Below are 20,880 nucleotides of genomic sequence, written 5' to 3'. Positions count from 1 at the left end.
GATGACCTGGGTCTTCGCCGCGTTGATACAGATCTTCCAGCTGGTGAGGTACTCTGTCAGGGCATCCAGGCCTCGTTGGAGTTTTGCCACTAGCGCTCTGATCACTCTATCATTGCTCGGACACATTGAGAGTTGACGTAAAGTCAATGTCAACTTCTCTCCCCGAACAGCCAAGATAGCTGTGTGGTGTCGGCAGCCAGTTATCTGGCTAAGAATAACGCTACGGATTGCCTGTTCCGGTGGTAGAAGTCCACCATACAGGTGACCCCAAATTCTTGGTGTGATGCGGCTTTATGCTTACCGTGCCTACGAGTGAATGGTTGGGGGTCTAAAAGAACCTAACCGCTAACGGAGCCTGTGAAGCACCAGGGCACCCTTCACAGTATCTAGCCCTTACTGCGCTAACCGGAGCTATGGCGTAGTTGACTTTTTGCTTCTCCGAAATAATCGGCTACTCTTATTCAATCTCAACTTGAGGTTAAATAAGGGTGGGATTATGAGCATGTTTGTATTTAGTTTTTCAACAAATTGTCACCTATATGGATTCGCTTTATGCATTATACACATTGTACTCTGTGTTTCGTCTTTGACTTTCTTGATAAGATACCAATTTGGTTTCATCGTTGCTGTTCATATTAATGCTAAAGTTGTGGAGTGCATTATCTTAATTTGCAATGGCTTCAGTTAAGATAGCTCAAATCAATCTTCAGCATAAAAGAACAGCAACGATTAATCTTTGTAGACTTATGCAAAATGGCAAATCCCAAGTGGCTTTGGTGCAGGAACCCTATTTTCGCAAGGGTAGCTTCTACCTAGGTAACCTAGTGAACCCGGTTTTCCCCGCTTTCAGTAAAGAAATGGCAAACTCTCGATCAATGCCGCGTGCACGTGTGCTTGTTAACAATGCTATTGTTGCTACACTCATCTCGGAACTAATAACCAGAGATGTATGTGCTGTCACAATTGATGCAACTGGCGGAACCCCCGTCAGGAAATACGTCTATTGTTCAGTTTACTTACCGCATGATGAACCATCCCCTACGGATGCTTTCAAACGAGTTGTCATACATTGCACTTCAAAAGGCCTTCCGCTAATTGTCGGCAGTGATGCTAATGCTCATCACATCATCTGGGGTAGCTCGGATATCAATCTGAGAGGCTCCAGCTTGATGGAATACTTAAGTAGTACCGAACTTAGTTTACTTAACATAGGCAATCGCCCAACCTTTATGGTATCTAATAGAGCAGAGGTGTTAGACATAACCCTTTGCTCCAATAGAATCAGTCACGAGTTGACGAATTGGCATGTGTCAGATGAGGAATCGATATCTGACCATCGCTACATCTACTTTGATCATTTGAATGTTACTTCGCAGACCTTGCGTTTTAGAAATCCTCGTTCAACAAACTGGGATCTTTACACAGAGTTGCTCTCTACCAAATTTCATGGATATCTACCTTCTATAGAAACTCCTACCGACTTGGATGATGCAGTTGATACTACAACGTTGCACATCGTGGAAGCTTTCGAAGAAGCTTGCCCTTTACGTTCTGTAAAAACCTCAAGAGGAACCCCATGGTGGAATTCCGATTTGGCTAAGCTAAGGAAACAGTGCAGAAGGAGTTGGAACAGACGCCATTCAGCAGGGACGGATTCTTTCAAGTTGGCTCGCGAAGCAAATGTTTCCAATTTGAGTGAAGCCAGTCGATTGAATAAAATTCTTGCGAGATCCAAGGATTTCCAAGTTGGCGAAATTCGCAAGCCAAATGGCGACTACACTTCTTCTGATGAAGAATCGTTAGAGCACTTATTTGATACGCACTTCCCTGGATGTGTCAATATAACATCTTCGGATGATCCTGATGTCTTTTCATGTAGCTATGGGTCTTGGGCTCAAGCACGTAGAATCATAACTACTGAATCGATTCAATGGGCACTTAACAGTTTTGCTCCCTACAAATCTCCAGGGGAGGATGGGATTTATCCCGTTCTACTTCAGAGAGGTTTTGAGCATATCAAACATGTTTTGAAAAAGCTTTTAGTATGCAGTTTTGCTACTGGGTATATTCCCATATCCTGGCGGGATGTCACTGTAGAGTTTATCCCAAAAGGAGGACGTGCTTCGTATGAAGAAGCAAAGAGTTTTAGACCCATCAGTCTGACCTCATTTCTTCTGAAATGCTTAGAACGCATTATCGATCATCATATTCGTGATGACTGTTTGGCAAACATGCCTCTTCATGTTAATCAACATGCTTACCAATCTGGAAAGTCCACCGTGACTCTTCTACACAAGGTTGTGTACGATATCGAGAAAGCATTCGCTCAAAAGCAATCGTGCTTTGGGTGCTTGCTTAGATATGGAAGGTGCTTTCGACAACGTGGCTTTCGATGCAATATTGGAAGCCGAACGTTGTCATGGGCTACCTTATATTATTACCAAATGGATTCACCAGATGCTTAAAAACCGACATGCCTACTCGACAGTACGTCAAGCAGCGATTAGGAAATTAAGTGTCTGCGGATGCCCTCAAGCGGGAGTATTATCTCCACTTTTGTGGAATCTCGTTGCAGATACGCTATTGAGGTAACTCAATAATGGCGGTTTTCCTACCTATGGATTTGCCGACGACTATCTTATATTGATAGTGGGTTTGTGCATTACTACCTTATTCGACCTGATGCAAAATGCTCTTCGGTCAATCCGAATAAAACATCTATTGTTCTTTTCACGGAAAAACATAATCGTAATGGTATTCGTCCATTACATCTTTTTGGTTCTGAAACCAATGTTACTGATCAAGTAAAGTACGTGGGTCTAATTTTGGATTCAAAGCTTTCCTGGACTCCTAACATTGAGTTCAGAATCAAAAACGCGTGTATGGCTTTCGGCCAATGCCGACGAACCTTTGGTAAAACTTGGGGTCTTAAACCCAAATATATCAAATGGATTTACAAAACAGTTGTACGACCAATTTTGGCTTATGGATGTCTTGTGTGGTGGCAAAGGGAAGTGAGGACAATTCAGTCTGAATTAGGTTTTCTTCAAAGGATGTGCCTAATGGCAATGACTGGTGCGTTCTCTTCAACTCCCACGGCTGCTCTCGAAGTTATCTTCGACGTGGCTCCACTACACATACATCTCAAACAAGAAGCATTTTCTTGTACTTACCGACTATGGGTACTCGGTTTTATGGAAGAGAATCCTGTAAACCGCAGTTCTACACACACTTCGTTATTACCGCTTATGGTTAATTGGGACAAAATTTTCCTTGCTCCAAGTGATCTCACACACGTTAGTAGTTTTCCTTATAGGACATTTTCAACACAATTCCCCTCGCGGGATGAGTGGACATCTGGCTATTTGGAGAGAAGTATGTCGGACAGCATTGTTTGTTACACTGACGGCTCCCTCCTCGAAGGTAGAGCAGGTGCAGGCGTCTATTCGCGTGAGCTGAGATTGGAACAGTCACACTCACTGGGTACACACTGCACTGTCTTTCAAGCGGAAATATTTGCCATCATGTGTGGAGTGCAATCTGCACTGCAGCAACGCATTATGGGCAAAGTAATATACTTCTGTTCAGATAGCAAAGCACCTATTAAAGCTCTCGCCTCGGCCAACTCAAGGTCGAAGCTAGTAATCGCATGTCGAACTCAAATTGAGGAGCTGAGTTCAGTTAATACTTTACACCTTATATGGGTACCTGGCCATTCTTTCATAGCTGGAAACGAATTGGCTGATGAGTTAGCTCGAGCATCCCATGACTTTATTGGTCCTGAGCCAGCTATTCCCATATCCAAGTGTTGGGTGAACCTTTTGATCAACTCTTGGGCTGTCACTCAGCCCAAATGGCATTGGAGTAGTCTGGATTCATGTCATCAAACAAAATTGTACATCCGGGAGCCATCTCCGGTAGTAGCAAGCTATCTAGCTAATCTGTCTAAACAGAATTGCAGTGTCTTAGTCAAGGCCTTGACAGGTCACTGCCGACTGAACTATAACATGGCAAATATTCAACGCGTTGAATCATCTGTTTGTGATAGTTGTGAATCCGATTATGGAACTTCTTATCATCTAATATGTAACTGCCCAGTCTATGCACAATTGCGCTTCCAAATATTTGGTAAACACTTACTTAGTGAAATTGTGAAACTTGAACCTTCAGAGTATTTTGTTGTTCATAACCCGTTGTGGTAAGGAGTTATAAGCTCTTGTACGCTTATGCGTTGTATGCCCTCTTCAAGGGCCCTTTTCCAAACATTCCCTTTGTTCTCCCATCCACATTCCTTTCCTTTTTGTTCACTTCCTTTTCCGTCAGGTGTGTGATGAAAAAGGCTGTGAAGGCGATGGCACAAATTTCCCAAATTGAGGTGAACGTGCCCCTGGAGCCGACGTTCTGATACCTGATACCTGGGTCTTCACCACGTTGATACAGATCTTCCAGCTGGTGAGGTACTCTGTCAGGGCATCTAGGCCTCGTTGGAGTTTTGCCACTAGCGCTCTGATCACTCTACCGTTGTAGACGATGGAGGTGTCATCTGCGAACAGAGACAAAATGCCGCCTTCTGGAGGTTCTGGTATGTCGGAGGTGAACAGATTGAAAAGCAGGGGCCCGAGGATACTGCCCTGGGGGACGCCTGCGACGATGTTGTGCGCATTGGAACTCGCTCCGCTGATTGAGACCTGGAATGTCCTTACCGACAGGTAATTGTTGATGATTTTCACCAGGTAGCTGGGAAGATTGTAGCGTTGTAGTTTGTTCACCAGGCCATCATGCCATACATTGTCAAATGCCTTCTCGACATCGAGTAAGGCCATGGCGGATGTTTTCGAGACAAACTTGTTCCGTCTGAGGACGTTGGTAACTCGGGTCAGTTGGTGTACAGTTGACCGACCGCATCGGAAACCAAACTGTTCCTTGAGCAAGATGTTGAGATTTTCGGTAGATTCAAGTAACCGATGATGAATAGCTTTTTCGAATAGCTTGGATAATCCTGAGAGAAGGCTGATGGGACGATAGCTTTTGGGTGAGGAAGGATCCTTCCCAGGCTTCCGGATGGGGATGACTTTCGCTGACTTCCAGGCCGATGGGAAGTAGCTGAGCCGGAGACACTGATTGAAGATCAGCGAGAGGTGCTCAAAGAACGGCGCACTCATGTGTTTGAGCTCGAGATTCAGGATGCTGTCGAAGCCTGGGGCCTTCATATTCTTCGATGATTTGATATAGGCCGTCAATTCGCCAGCTGAGATCTCCAACTCCTCTGAGAAGTCGTTGGGAATCAAATGGATGTTGTTAGCATGCTCGTTGACGGCTGCTTCGTGTGGACTGACGATGTTCTGCCCAAGATTGTGTGAGCTGACGAAGTGACGACCTATTTCAGCGACCTTCTCTGCAGGAGTTATCAAGCGATCCTTAGAGCCATTATTGTCTAGTGGGATCAAAGGTGGAATGGGCCGAGGCTTGGATTTTAGAATTTTGGTCATTTTCCAGAACGGCTTAGCATAATCTGGGAGAGTGCGGATCTTATTCGAGAAGTCGTTATTTTTGAGGTCCACCATTCTGGCCTTGATAATTTTTGTGATTCGATTGCAGCGTGCCTTAAGCTCAGGTAGTCCAGTACGCTGAAACTGCCTTGCGAGTGACATTCCACAATCGAATCAAATCTTTGGTGAGTGTATCGATGTTTAAGGAGTTGCTTACCTGCCGAGCCGTCGGTACGTGTTGCTCTCGGGCCGCCGTGATCGCCTCCTCGATAGCGCACAGCTGGCGGTCGATACTTTCCGGCGTCTCCGGACGCACCTCGTAGTCGACGGTGTTATCGACGCACTGCTGGAAACGCTGCCAGTGCACTCGGTGGTAGTTCCGCCGTAACTGCTGGTGCCGATTGACCGAGGAGCCCAGTTCCGCCACCACCGGATAGTGATCCGAACTGAGCTCCTGGTATACAACCGGCTGCGAGACGTGGTCACTCAGGTTTGTTATGTAGAGGTCGAGCGTTGCGTGGGCACCGGACCAACTCAGTCGAGTGGGGGAATCCGGGCTCAGGATCGTGTAGTGGCCTTCCTCCATATCGTTGCTCCAGATGGTGCCGTTTCGATTGCCGCGACTGTTGCCCCAGGCTTGATGTTTGGCATTCAAGTCGCCGGCAATGATATACTGGCCTTGCCTCTGCGTCAGCTTGACGATGTCCCTCCGAAGGGCAGCCGATGATCCATCGCCGGCTTTGGCTTTCGTTGGAAAGTACGCCGCGATGAACGCGGTTGTGCCGACCGAAGTGATGATTTCGACACCGATGGCCTCGATGACACTGAGCTGGAAGCTTGGAAGCAGACGACAGTTGATGTTGTAGCGAAGAGCTATGGCCACACCGCCTCCCCTGGTCGGCCGGTCGAGTCGCACGATGCGGAAGTCCGGGATGTTCACCTCCGGTTTTAGGTACGTTTCGGTGATGAACGCCACGTCTATTTCCTTCTCTTCACTGAAATCCTTCAGCTCAATTATTTTGGTCTTTAGCGAGCCAGCGTTCCAGTTGACCAGGCCAACCCTAGCAGCCATTTTCGATGATGAACATGCCAAGAGTGAAGACCTGATCGAAGCGGGTTTTGCAGCCGCGCAGCCGAGTGGCGAGCTGCGCGAAGATCGGCATCAGTTGCTGGTGGATGGTGCCGACGATGTTGGAGCTTGGACCGATGCAGCTGCCGCTGCCAGTCGCTTGTGCGGCTGTAGCGGTGGGAGTATTGGAATCACACGACGGGGAGCCGGGATGTCTGGAAAGTTCACCTCGTTGATTACAGGAACACGGTTCTTCTTCGGCATGGTCCTGGTGGAAGCCTTCTTCCGGATTTCCAGGCACTCGGCTCGCTTTGGGCAGCCCTTTGTGGTGGCCCGATGTTTGTCGCCACAGTTGGCGCACTTGGGATCGGCCACCTCCATTTTGTCGCACTCATCAGTCAGATGGGATTCGCCACAATTGTTGCTGCGCGGCTTCATGCGGCAGTTCCTGGTGACGCGTCCGAAACTGAAGCAGGTGCACTGCGTGACGTCCCGGTGCATTGGCCGATATTGCTCCCAGTCAACGACGGTGTAATTTATAACGCCAACCAGCTTCAGGTCCTCCCAGGTAGTGGAGCCGTGCTCCAGATGGATCAGGTAAAGCTGGTCACGATATTTCCTCGCATTGTCGTGACGAGCGATCTTGTGCACGGCTACTGGCTTCAGTCCGCAACTTTCAAGTTCTGCTTGGAGCTCTTCCTCCTTCATGTCGTGAAGTCCTCGCAGCAAAGCCTTGAGCGGCTTCGTGCCGGGGTGGTCATGAGTGTAGTACTCATACTTGTGGACCTCGAGGAATTCCACGACGGATGGATGATGCCGGCAAACAGGCATCACTTTAACGCCCTCGCTGCAGAGCCGAAAAGTACATTTCAGCCCCTTAGCGATCAGCTGGCGAATTTTTGGGCGTAAATCCGGCGGATCGCCCTTCACAAACACGGGCGGGCACTTCTCCTTCCGCTCCGGTTGCACCTGCGGCAGCTGCGATTGCTGCTTCTTCCTCTTTTCGGCAGATTGCCGGCGTCATCAAGCGGCAACGGCGAGAACACGTTGCTCTGCAAAAGCTGCTTGGAGGGGTTGGGTTACCCGCGCCTCCAAGAGCAGTGCGCTTAGGCACTTTTCCAGCGATCGAATCGGCCACCGAGTCTCCCATGACGGGTCCGGGAGAAAATAACGCCAACGCGACGAAGCGAAAACGTTAACAGCGAGCGAACGAGAAAATACACTTGGAAAAAGCGCGAGCAAAAAACACGTCCGTACGTGCTGCTGTCTCGAACTGATTGAAAAGAAAGGATGCCCGAAGTTGCTTCGTGCAGGTGATTATTTTATGCTCTGACATCCATATCAGATCACAAAGGGACGGGGCTAACGGGCTTAGTTTATTGAACCCAATAAAGCTGTTTTCCGGCGCGCGCGAGCCATTTTGATCGGGATTGCGCGGAAAGAGCGGAATCAGCGGTTCGACAAAATTTAATGCAGCGGAGCAGACGCAGCAGCACTAAGGCGCTGGCAATGCTGAAAATTTATTCTAAATGGTGGAGGTTTAGCGAAAAATCTTCGAGTGGCGGTCGGAAAATTTTAATGCAAGGTACCGACAAGCGTTTGGATGCAATTAATTAATGGAAAGGCGCATTGGGAAAAGAAAATTGGTTCTTCTCAGGACTAACATTTTATGGAAAGAAAAAGTAATTGTGAAAATGGACTGTTTCGGTAGCATCGAGTTTGGCGTGGTAGGTTAGTTCCTGTTAGTGATCCCACCCTGAGACGAGACCTGCAAAGACGCTGCTTCTTTTCTCTTGTTTTGACACTTGTTCTTCTTTTCATCACAGTTGATCATCAAGTTTCAACTGTTTCCTTGGCTGTTTCACCTAAGCTCCGGGTGGACTCTTCTGAGCACAATAAAAGTGTATCCAATTCACGAATTAGTAGATTCATTTTCATAAGGATTTTTATACCGGAAACAAAACACACGTTTATAACTGATTATTAATAAGCTAAACGGATAATTTCGTAAAAGTGAAAAAGGCTTAGTAAATCAAAAATCATGCGGAATATTTTATTTGGGATACCAATACTTTCAAACAAAAATCTGCTGGCTGCACCTGACAGTTCGTGACAGCAGTTGACTGGCAGCAGCTGAAGTTACATTTTTTCCTCTTGGCAAGTCCCGTCCCAGATCCCACCCATTTAAATTTATTGCATCATCTCCCTCCGATGCGCTATCAAATTTGCTAGTTACGATTTGAAGAAACATTATTTCGGATAGTCGGATCAACCTTCTTTTGTATAAAATCGATGAAAACGCCACCTCAGTGGAAACTATCAACAGCAACCACCCTTCGGCGAACATCGCTCGGACAGACAGATGCCAAGAGATAATGTTTTGTAATATGAAGAAACTTCGTCTTGAGTCAAATTTCTTTAAGAAAATTATTTTGAGCTTTTTAGTGGAATGTCTTCACTTGTCATAAGACGAGTTTGTATAATCCCATTGAATTCCACCACTTAATTGTATCTTGACAGATACAATTACAATTACAATTAAGTGGTGGAATTCAATGGGATTGTACAAACTCGTCATATGACAAGTGGTCAAATTTCTGTTGTTATTCTTCACAGCAACACGATTCTTAGATAACCAACAGCTCATAACCAAATTCAGATTCTTGCGATAAAATTTCATAGGATCCTTAGAATTTGTCATTCTCCGCGCGCTGGAAAGCAGCTTTCTTATATCTAATCAAGTAATCCAATTAGCCCTGCCCTTTCATTGATCGTTATGAGTGCACATTATATTTACACCCATATCAGATCACAAAGGGGCGGGGCTAACGGGCTTAATTTATTGAATACAATAAAGCTGCTTTCCAGCGCGCGCGAGCCATTTTGGTCGGGATTTCGCAAAAAGAGGTTCGACAAAATTTGATGCAACGGAGCGGACACAGCAGCACAAAGGCGTGGGTAGTAGTGGCTATGCTGAAAAATGTATTCCAAATGGTGGAGGCTTACCGAAAAATCATCGAGAAATGTGTAAATCATTCTTAAGGTTCTCCTCACTTTGCAACGTACGCTTTGCTGGCGAAAACCAAACGTTTTAAATAAATATATTTGGGTTTGGTTTGACGCTACTTTTGATTCTGCTTATTTCTCCTTTATTCCGGACATTATTGAGGATGGTGTTCTCTAGGATTCTGATGTGCTCCAATGAAAACCAGTGGCTTCAGCGGCGATGAGGCCGATGAGACATAATAATTCCACGGTTGGAGACTCAAAGTCTATCTAACTAAGAGCACCTATTCGGCTCCTTGATTCAGCTGTCTTCCTAACAGTTTGCTCAATGTTAATAAAAAGACACAAATTAACATGGCATATACCATCAATTTCGAATAGCTACGTAGTCTTTCGTCCCCTTTGCGTACAACCCGATTGGGCTGCACCTTTGAGTCTTAAATATAGTAACTCTATTCTTTTGTGCTTTTTATAGCCTTCCTTGTTAAGACGCACAGACTTTGCTGAAGGTACTGAAGGGAAGGTTATTACTTTTCAGAGCTAAAACCTTTTTATTAATATGTAACAGGATAAACAAAACCAAAAGTGAATGTCATTAAGGTTTATATGCGTATTATGGGCTCTGTACGAATAGTGGGCACTTTCACTGAAATAATGAACCACCACTCGTATTACCGCTCATTGCAAACAATTTCCATTGAAACTTTTCTGCTCGTTTTATTCACATACCAGTCGAGAAACTGTCATTTTGTCATTTTTTCCGTCTTTCTGCTGCATCACCGTATAGATAATAAGCAAACAATTTTATTTCAAAGCGTCTTATTGTTTAAAATTGATCATTAGACTGGCCCAGGAAACAAAAAGTTGTCTAATTCCCAGGATTGTGTCTTTGGGTGAGAAAATCAATCTCTGAAAATTTCAGCTCAATCGCTTGTTGCATAAGCTGGCGCATTTGATTTGAAGTTTGTATGGGGATTTCAGCCAAAATGTATAGGAAAATACACCTCCGTCACTCATTCGATCTGGAAATTGGTTCTGATTGCTCGATTGACCTCAGAATTGCAAAAACGGCAGTTGATATGCTACAGAACAATTTCACAGAACATTGTATGATGATTAAAGGAACTTTTAAATAGGTTTCGGCTGATGCGATTCGATCAAAAAACCCAAAAATACACAAATCAGCTACTAATAAATCAGCCGAAAATTATATAAAAGTTCATATAATCATCATGCAATGTTCTGTGAAATTGTTCTGTAGCATACCAACTGCCGTTTTTGCAATTCTGAGGTCAATCGAGCAATCAGAACCAATTTCCAGATCGAATGAGTGACGGAGGTGTATTTTCCTATACATTTTGGCTGAAATCCCCATACAAACTTCAAATCAAATGCGCCAGCTTATGCAACAAGCGATTGAGCTGAAATTTTCAGAGATTGATTTTCTCACCCAAAGACACAATTCTGGGGGGTGCCCCGTGGAATTCGACAACATTTTTTCTCCCCATAGTAATCTGGGCCAGTCTATTGACCATTGATACAAGCTCGTGGTGAATGGCGGTTTTCTCTCTTGAGCCTACTTCATCTTCAACGTGTTAATGACCAGTCCGATCTGCTTTGCTACCCTCTTCAGTCTGATGTAGGATTCTTCCATCTTTTCAAAGTTATAATAATGAAAGTAGTGCGTGGAGAACTGGAGTGCGATGACCTGCAGCGAGCACCAGTTTATCCGTAGCTTGACTGCTGTCGAGTGTCATGCCGCAAATGGCCTTCCAGCTTCCAATTGGCCACACTGTCACTCGTAGTTCGAGTTGCACATTGTGCTCATGGATCAATTATTGCCGCCTGAAATATTCCTGGCTTGAGAGCTAGGAGACCGACTAGTGCAAAGGGATTTGGTTTGAGTGAGTCGAGTGTAGTTAACCCATACTCACACTACATTGGATACGCTTGATTAATGTGCAGAATGCAGATTTCCGTTACCATTTTCTAAAACAGTGGAATGTCTTATGCCTTGCTTTTCCATAATGTCAGCGTAAATTGTGTACAGAACTTTACTCTTAATCACACCGACCACAAGAAAGTTGGCCTCCTTCAAAATCCATTATATAATAATTCGAAATTTGTAGCACATTTAGTCATCTTGTATCCGTCGGATCGCTATTTGATTTACTACATAGTGAATTATGATAAAAAACACATTTATGGTGGACTAAAATTTATATGAGATGTCAGATTGAAGGCAGTACTTCAATGGACTACAATAGAAACGTTATTTTTATCACCACAATTTTTTGTAAGGACGTGGCTGACGCTTGTGTTAATTTCAAATATTATTTCATTATTATGAAATTGGCTAATTCGTTACTAGGGGTAACGGCTCAAACCTTGGCCCATTATGCTATGGATGAGCACATTTATCGTTATAAATCTTCATATATTGCATTTTCAACCAGAATTATTCCACCAGTCGGCTTGCTTACATTTGGTTTTGACGCCAAATAGCAAAAAACGACGATGAATGTCCGCAATATCTCATTAAAACCAGCGAAAGTCTCGAGAGAAATGGACAAAACGTCGGCATCCTTGTCCCTATCAGGTGGATAATTTTTCAGCCCACTTGAGACGAGTGATTGTTGATTTCGAACATACGAGAGATAAAGACGGGTTGCTGTTTATAGTGCCAGTCATTTTGCTTGCGTTGAATAAAGGCAGCATGCAAACAAATAGAGAAAATCAAATCATCTTATTGAGCGTGAATTCTAATTGGTTGCATGTAAAATACTACCACACTGATTGTGAGAGTGCGTTTCAGATCCCCCCAATAGCATGCTTACCAAGGACATGCTAACGAAAATACTATTATATGAATCATTTTTCCCAAATATTTACCATATTTGCAAGTGAAGAAGTTTAGAAAAATGAAAACTGTATTAAAAACTGCAATTGCAAAAAGGCTACATGTTCTAGCCCCCATGTTGTGCCTTCAAACAAATTGCATACGTTAATTATTGGCTGCCGCATAATTTTGAGATTTACTGCTAGTTGAAACCATGGCAGTTGTGTTGCTCTCGCTCTCGCGATACTCTCAAAGTAACTTTTTTCCAAAACGTAAACAATGCTTTAGGTGGGGATGATGCATAACGCACTACTGAAGAAAGCCAATTGTAAAACTTATTCAAGGCAATTCCTTACTTTGCACTGTGCATAAACAGGTATAACTGTGCCAACTACCTGATATTATTACACAATTATTCATAAATACAATTATTGGATGCTTGTTTTTAACTCGGCCTGTATTGAAGTTTCATGATTGGTACGTGCGTTTGATTCCACTCCTCTCTATATCGATCAGCTGTTGTGAATCCTCTCAAAACTCTCACGTGTTTCAACTTCCCGAGTTGAAAGAATACTTTTTCGGTATCATTTTACAGATCAAAATACATTTTGCAAGCAATAATAAATCTAAATTATGATGAAGGTATTTGTCAAGTAATTTGACTTGAAATTATGCACATGAAATGACGTTGAAAGTTTATTTAATGAAACATAATATTGTAATCCATTGTATCTTTCCATTATCAAATGAGAAATTGTTTGAAGGATTCATGCGAAAGATGATAAAACTAAATATTCTTACACCAATTGAATCATTTATTTGCAAAATTATGAAGAAAATGGTGTATCGAACCACGAAAGGTTGATGCTTGAATCGCTTTTGCTTGAATCGTGTTTAGAAGCCGTAAGGTAGGCAATTATTTTTGGTATGTTCTGCGAATGAAAGCGATTATATCGTGATTTGAGAAAAGCATCATGAGGGCCCATTTACAAACTACATGACGTTTTAGGTTGTGGGAAGGTACTTGTCTGAGCGTTAAGGACTTTATAAATTTCAGAACCCTACCATACATGAAGCATTACTAGAGGCTTGGTGTGGGTTGAGTTTAGCGTTATGTTATTTGCGAATGAAACTTAACCGCTGAGTGGATTAACCTGTTTTTACAAAAATTCTTAGCAACATAATCGCAAGTATCGGATATTCTATCTGCAGCTTTCGGTTATTTTCTCCAGTACAGGGTTATTGGTGAGGATGTTTTGATTTTAGAGTTTCACTTATACTAACGTGGTGCTACAAATCGAAAGCGCATGCCACCATTTGGCTACAGGTGCCTCCAGTGTTGTCCAAAAAAGTTTTGGTTAATTATGTCGCTTTACTAATGGAAATTGTGAAATAAAAATGATAGCTGACATAATGTGGTTGTTATCCATTCATCTGATGTGCGAAAGCAGGTATGTTCATTCAGAAAACTCTTTTATTGGGCAAAAGAAAAACTCTAGCACAGCCAGCCTGCATAAGTCAACGAAACATGGCTGCTAAAAAACTGAGTAAAAGTGATTTTTCACGCAAGATAATTGCTTTTAATGATTTAAGAAGTGTATAAATCTAGAGTTATGAAGCAGATATATGTTTGATACACTTTTCTAAAGAAGCAGTGGTTAATATCTCCCTACAAATCGACGTATTATCGCTGAAATATAGAATTATTTGCGTGATGAGCCAATGTTACATCCAGGGCCAACATTACCGCCGGTTACCCTATATCGTTTGATTATCATTCTTGAGTTTGTTTCAATTTTGTTTGAACTATAATCTCCGAGTTATGAATAATATAGCAAAATTGTCATTTATGATTCACTTGCATCACTTAAATAGACTCTACATACTTTGTAGTACATATTCTAAGTATTTAGCTTTAATCATGCAAAAAAAAAAATGAAATTTTGTATGAAATTTTTTTCCCGTTTTTGGCAACATCGCCATTTTGGCAACATTAAAATGTTGCTTAGGAAAAAAATCAATCCAATAAAATTCGAAGATTTTTAACACAAATCATTACTGTCATTCTAACCAGCTCACACTAGATTTTTGTTTTTGAAACTGCTTCTTATCATTGCAAAACACAAAACAAAACTTCTCAGGGAAAATCGCAATATGTATATTACTAAAAGAACAAAAAGAAAACAAACATTTTGATAATCCTGTCGGCGGCGCAATGACAGTAACCAAAAATCCAGAAATTGGTCGATAACCTTCCAGGGGCGTGGTCGAAGCACATTTCATCCGAACGTGCGATAACAAGTACGGTGCAGTGGAACGAGCCCGGGAAATTGAATGACGAAGCATTCTGAAATCAAAATATTTATGAATAATCAAGAGTCTCTGGCGATAAAACAAGGTTTAAGAAAACGCCTTTTTCGCACATCAAAATTTTAACGAAAGGCTATCATTTCACTCCAAAAACGAACTTTTTATAAAAGCCTTCGAGGCCCATTGGTAAATGTTAGGTAAAAGTTATTTCATTAAAAACATTGTTGTTTGCGGTATTATTTACAAAACTAAGAAGAACGACTAAAATTTTCAAAGATTTTTGGGTGACAAAATCGGATCGAAACGTGATAAAACCGGGGGTAGACAGAATCGGGAACTGACAAAATCGGGTCAATACTGTATACAAACTCCATCCATATCACTAATACAAAGCAGTTCATGGCTTGTAAATTAAGCATATGCGGTATTTCGAAAAATTTTGTTTCAGGTGATTCTTAACGAAATTCCGCGGAGTTTCGCGGAATTAGAGCATGGCGAAATCTGATTTTTGATTTCGTTTCGTTAATTGGCACAAATTTCGCCATCAAAAACTAGCTTTAAACAAAATTTAACGGAATTCCGAGGAATTCCTAAACTTATTTAAACTCATATCATATTTTAAATTACTCAAAATTCCGGCTGCGCCGTTGAAAAAAATCATAGAGGCTGTTTTCAAATTTTGTTGCCTATATCTTGACGTCTACTATTTACGTAACCCCATTCCGAGTCGATAAACAGGTACGTATTTAATTTTATTCTAGAAAACGTCTTAAGAGTTTTGTTGGAAATGGTCAACAGAAAACGAAAAGCATCTTTTATTTATTTTTTTTAGGTGATCCTATTTCTAACGAAAATGCGTCGAATTTAACGCAGCTTTTATTACGTCAGGCTTAGAGTTTAAATCTATTATATAAAACTCAATGTTTGTATGTATGTGCCAGCATAACTTCTAAACCCATTGACCGATTTCAACCAAATTTGGAACACACTATCTTAAGACGATAGGGGGGTTAGGGATGCTCTTTGGAAAAGGGGGAGGGTGTGGGGGAAGGGGTATTGCTAAGTTATTGATCAACTCAGTGTACCTTTTGAGCCCCATTGGCCGATTTCAACCAAATTTGGAACACACATTCTTTATCTTAAAGGGACGACGATAGGGGAGATAGAGATGCTGTTTGAAAAAGAGGGAGGGTGTGGGGGGAGCGGTATTGCTTAGTTATTCATCAATTCAGTGTATCTTTTGAACCCTTTGGCCGATTTCAACCAAATTTGGAACACACATTCTATATCTTAAGGAGACGACGATAGTGTGGTTAGGGATGCTTTTTGAAAAAGGAAGGGTATGGGGGGAAGGTATTGTTGAGCAATCGATGTAGTAACACAATGTAAGTCTTGAATCCAATGACCGATTTGAACCAATTTTGTATCAAATATTGTATGTCCTAAGGAAACAATTTTAGTGGAAGTGGGTAGGTCATTTCAAAAAGAGGGGGGGAGGTTGTGAGAAAGGGGTATTGTTTAGTTATCGATCAATTCAGCATAACTTTTGAGACCATTTACCGATGTCCACCAAATTTGGAGCCCATATTCTCTGTTTAAGGAAGACTATATCAGACTGGATAGGAGTGTCATACCTGAATGAGAGAGAGGGTATATTTATTAAACGAAAAGTTTAGTATACCATTTTACCGCATGGGCCAATTCTTGGGCCAGTTTGAAATGCGGGAGGTCATTGGGGTTGGGTATTGTTTAGAAAACGACTTAATTTAAAATCCCTCTAATTTAGTTCATTCATTAGTTCTATAAGATCGCACAATGCTCCGAAAACAAATTTCCCGAATTCCTCAAAAATAGCAAATTCTCGACAATAACATTTTCCCGGTTAAAACATTTCCCTAAAAATGACTTTAACGAAAATTATATTTCTAAAAAAATGATTCTCACCGATACACATATCCCAGAATATGACATTTTCCTGAAAATGACATATCCCTGAATGAAGCAGGCTATTTACATAACACTATTTGGCCTAAGGTCATTCGACATGAAGGAAATTTGGGATAATTATGAACAACATCAGAAAAATCTTTCATAGAAAGCATGCATTTGCTGGGTATAGAGCAATGATAATTGTTACCCTTCATCGGAATCTTGGTTTGCCCAGTGAAAAGCAATGATTAATGTATTTTCTTCTGGATCATGGGTGTGATTGCTTCTTTAAAAGTAGGCATTTGCCCGGAATAAGGCAACGGTGAGTGTGATCCCTTCTTTAAAAATGGGCGTTTGGCCGGAACAAGCATCGGTGGATGTTTTTCCTTCTTTAGCAATTGACGTTTGCCCGGAATAAGGCTATTCAAACCAACGATTCCTTTTTCAAGATCAGTCAATGCTTCTTTTAATCAAATGATAAATTATCAATAAGTTAACACACTTACTCTGTTGACCAAGTGGTTTTGCCTTTTCTGATTGTGATAAAAAACTGAAAACCAAACTGGCAATTCCGAGCAAGGCCGGGTACATAAAGCTAGTGTTTGTAATAAGAATTAGTTTTTCTGATAACTTTGTCTAGAATGCAAAGTCGTGGATTCCTAGCACCCTTGATGAAATCTCTTCTCTTCTCTCTTCTCGCATGAAGAAGGTCCTAAGAAAAACAAAATGTGCATAATTTCACATTCAAACTACAATTTGAATCACACCGAAAGTAAGAATAAAATTTCTAGAGGATTGAAGATGCTCAATATAACTTAAATATGATATAACAGTCAATATTCAGCGATTCAACTAAATATACATACAGTCCTTAAGAAGGTTTGAAATTTTGTCATATTGTTTGACTATTTGAAAAATATGTTTATAGCATTCCTGAGTCGTGGGTATATCTAGCTCTTTGTATGGAATTTGCCAAAGTCCAGAACGGATTGAAATATTAGACGAATTGCTGAAAGTAAAGACCAATGATTGCCTTTAGGTTCAGCTCATACTGTCCATATCAGCTGTTTCTTGCACTTAAGGGGGAACAAAAATTGGCATCAAACCACTACACGAATCCATATTTTTTGAATGAGTGCTTGTGGTATTTCTCAGTGTTGCACTACTGCAATCACAATTTTTCGAAGGACGAAAAGAGACAGACGAAACAACGCCGGTGGTAAATCATTCAGAAAGCACTTTTCATTGTCCTACTTTTCTTGAGCCTTAATTGAAGAAGTCCTACTTTATAGTATCGTGACCAGGGGGGAAGACACTTTAATCATTTCTCGAATCACTGAAAAGATTAAAAAAAAATCAAAAAGATTCAGAATGATTCGGCGGGATGAAACTTTTTTATCAATTTATGTCTCGCCTTGATGTTTTTTCAGTGCGGCGAGATTTTGTAAAAACAAAACAAACAAAACCAAGCTGCTGCTCTCGGCGCAGCCCCGGAAGTCTCGATTCTTCTGAAGGCGTTCTCAAATCCGTCGGTGTTCCGGCAGATTCGGTGATATTTTTGCAGATCCGGTGATTCGTATGGTGCATGAGGGAGCTTATCAGCGCGGCTGGCAAAACCGAAAGTGCTCATGGTAAGTGTTGGTGGAAATAGATTAAATTTTAATCAATGTTTCATATCGATCTCTTTTTTTTTCTAGAATCGATTTCAACGATCTTTCGCGGTTAATGATCATCCTGAAAGTGGATACCGCCCTAAGCAAAGAATGCCACGTATGGATTTCCTTGCCTTGCTAGTCAGCAAGTAGCGGTCAATAGTGATCAAATGGCATGGTCAACAGCTATCCGTTGGATAACCTGGTCAGAGTGACGAAACACCGGTCGAACCAGATTAACACGGGGTCTGCTACAGTGTCTTGCGTCCCATCACGAAACATGAATGTGTATGTGTCTTTATGAGTCTAACTCGATGATACTTTCGGACCTAGCAGCCTTCGGCATGCTCTGTCTTTGTAGTTTAGTATCTTTGTCTAGCAATAGGCGAAGGAAGCCCCTAAGGGATTCCGTATATAATATACTCTTTCCCAACGGAAATTCTTCAGCGAATTACAATAGAATTCAAATAAGATCCTCAAAAAAATCTTTAAGTGATCCTCTGGTGTGTCCCAATGAAATCCAGCAATTTCCTATATAAACCCATAGCTATGGAAATGTGAAATGTGGAAATGGAAATGTGAAATCCCCCATCGTTTCCCAATTGATTCCAACAAATCCCAATGTAATCTTTCAGGTAAAGCTGATAAAGTCGTCCAGTATCCAGGAGACCAGGAATTCCCAATGTAATTTTCCAGCGATTGTCAATGGAATCCTTCAGCTTTCCCCAATATAATCTTTCAGTGTTTCGGAACCCTCCAGAGTTTCTCAATGAAATCATGCAGCAATGAATTGCCTGCTTTGATGGTAGTTACAGGGGCACACAAGGAGTTAACTTTCTGAAATCAGTATGGCGAAAGGCATGGCTCGATTTCTCGAAATTAGGCACCTTCATCGTAAAACTATTTGGTAGGGGTAGTAGCGGATACCTTCCCACATAACTGGTACCAAATAGTTTTCATTGAAAGTTCCTTGTTTAAAGAAAACCCGCCTTAGATGCCTTTCGCCATACACATTTCTGGCGGTTAACTCCACGCTGCTGTTTGCGCATATACGATAGCGCCTGTTGCTGGTAGTGGCGGGTAGCAAACCAGCCACTGCATTTAATTCATTCCAAATGGAATCCTTCAGCGTTTCCCAATAGAATCATTCGGCGTTTCTCAATATAATCGTTCCGTTTCCCCCTGAGTTTTCTAATGGAATCATCCAGCAATTGCTAAAAGAATCCTCCAGCGTTTCCCAATGGAATCCTCCAGCGTTTCGTAATAAAAACATGCAGCATTTCCAAATGGGATCCTCCAGTGTCCCCCAATAGAATCCTACAGTGTATCTTCAATGGAATCCTCCAGCGTTCCCCAATATAATTATTCAGCGTTCCTTAATAGAATCCTCCCGTTTCTCCAACAGATTCCTCCAGAGTTTTGCAATGGAATAATCCAGCGTTTCCTAATGGAATTATCCAATGATTGCCAGAGAAATCCTTCAGCGACTTCCAATGGGATCAATCATGCAACAATTCCAAATGGAATCCTTCAGCGTTTGCCAATGTAATCATTTTTTATTTATGACTAGTCGAACCTGCCCGATCTCGCTCGGGTTTTTTGTCGGTCCAACTGTCAATCGTTTGGTTGGTCGTCGCATTCTAGATCGATTTAATTTTTTTCTCAATGATTTTCTTTAAAATTTGTGAAAACAATGCATTTTGACAATTTTTCAGCTTTTTCCGTTCAATTTTCCAGCTTTTTATATATACAAACACAGCGGAGCCTAGACGAATCGATTGGTTAGGAAATCTTGCAAATCGGTCCATCCGTTCGTGAGTTATATTGCCTCAAAAGAAATAAAAATTCATTTTTATATATAGAGAAGAAGAAGATGTACGCCAACAGATTGTTTCGAAATCTGCAGCAATACCAAATCGAATCCTCTAGCGTTCCGCAATAGAATTCACCTGTGTTTCTCCAATGGAATCCTCAGAGTTTTTCGATGGAATCATTCAGCGTTTCCCAATTGTATTATTCAGCGATTGTCAAAAGAATCCTCCAGTGTTTCCCAATGGAACCATGCAGCAATTCCAAATGAAATCCTCCAGCGTTTCTCAATGGAATCATCCGGCGTTTCTCAATTGATCTTGCTGACATCTAATCATCTGTTTTATTCAAACACATTGACGAGATAGGTTCCCATCCCATCTATGCACTTGAAAGAGAGAGATGATTAGACGTCAGCAAACTCTATAGAATTTTTCCGTCACCCAATAGAATCCTCCTGAGTTTCCTAATGGAATCATATAGCCACATATAGCATTTCTGAATGGAATTATCCAGCGATTTCAAAATGAATCCTCCAGCGTTTCCCAATGGAATTATCCATCGACTGCCAATAGAATCCTCACGAAATTTATGCAGACTTTATTTATATACCTACAAATGCTGTGCACATGAGAAAAAAAACTTCATGAATACATATTATTGATTCTCACTACTCCTTTTTATCTTTTCAGCATCATTAATCCGTACATTCAAAGTTAATTGCCTATATGCCGGGTATTAAGCCACCCGGAGTGGAAATTAATTACTATGTCTGAA

This window comes from Armigeres subalbatus, chromosome 3, assembly GCF_024139115.2.
Source record: "Armigeres subalbatus isolate Guangzhou_Male chromosome 3, GZ_Asu_2, whole genome shotgun sequence".
Classification (NCBI taxonomy): Eukaryota; Metazoa; Arthropoda; class Insecta; order Diptera; family Culicidae; genus Armigeres; species Armigeres subalbatus.
The sequence above is the reverse complement of the archived record's forward strand: the minus strand, read 5'-3'. Positions refer to the sequence as shown.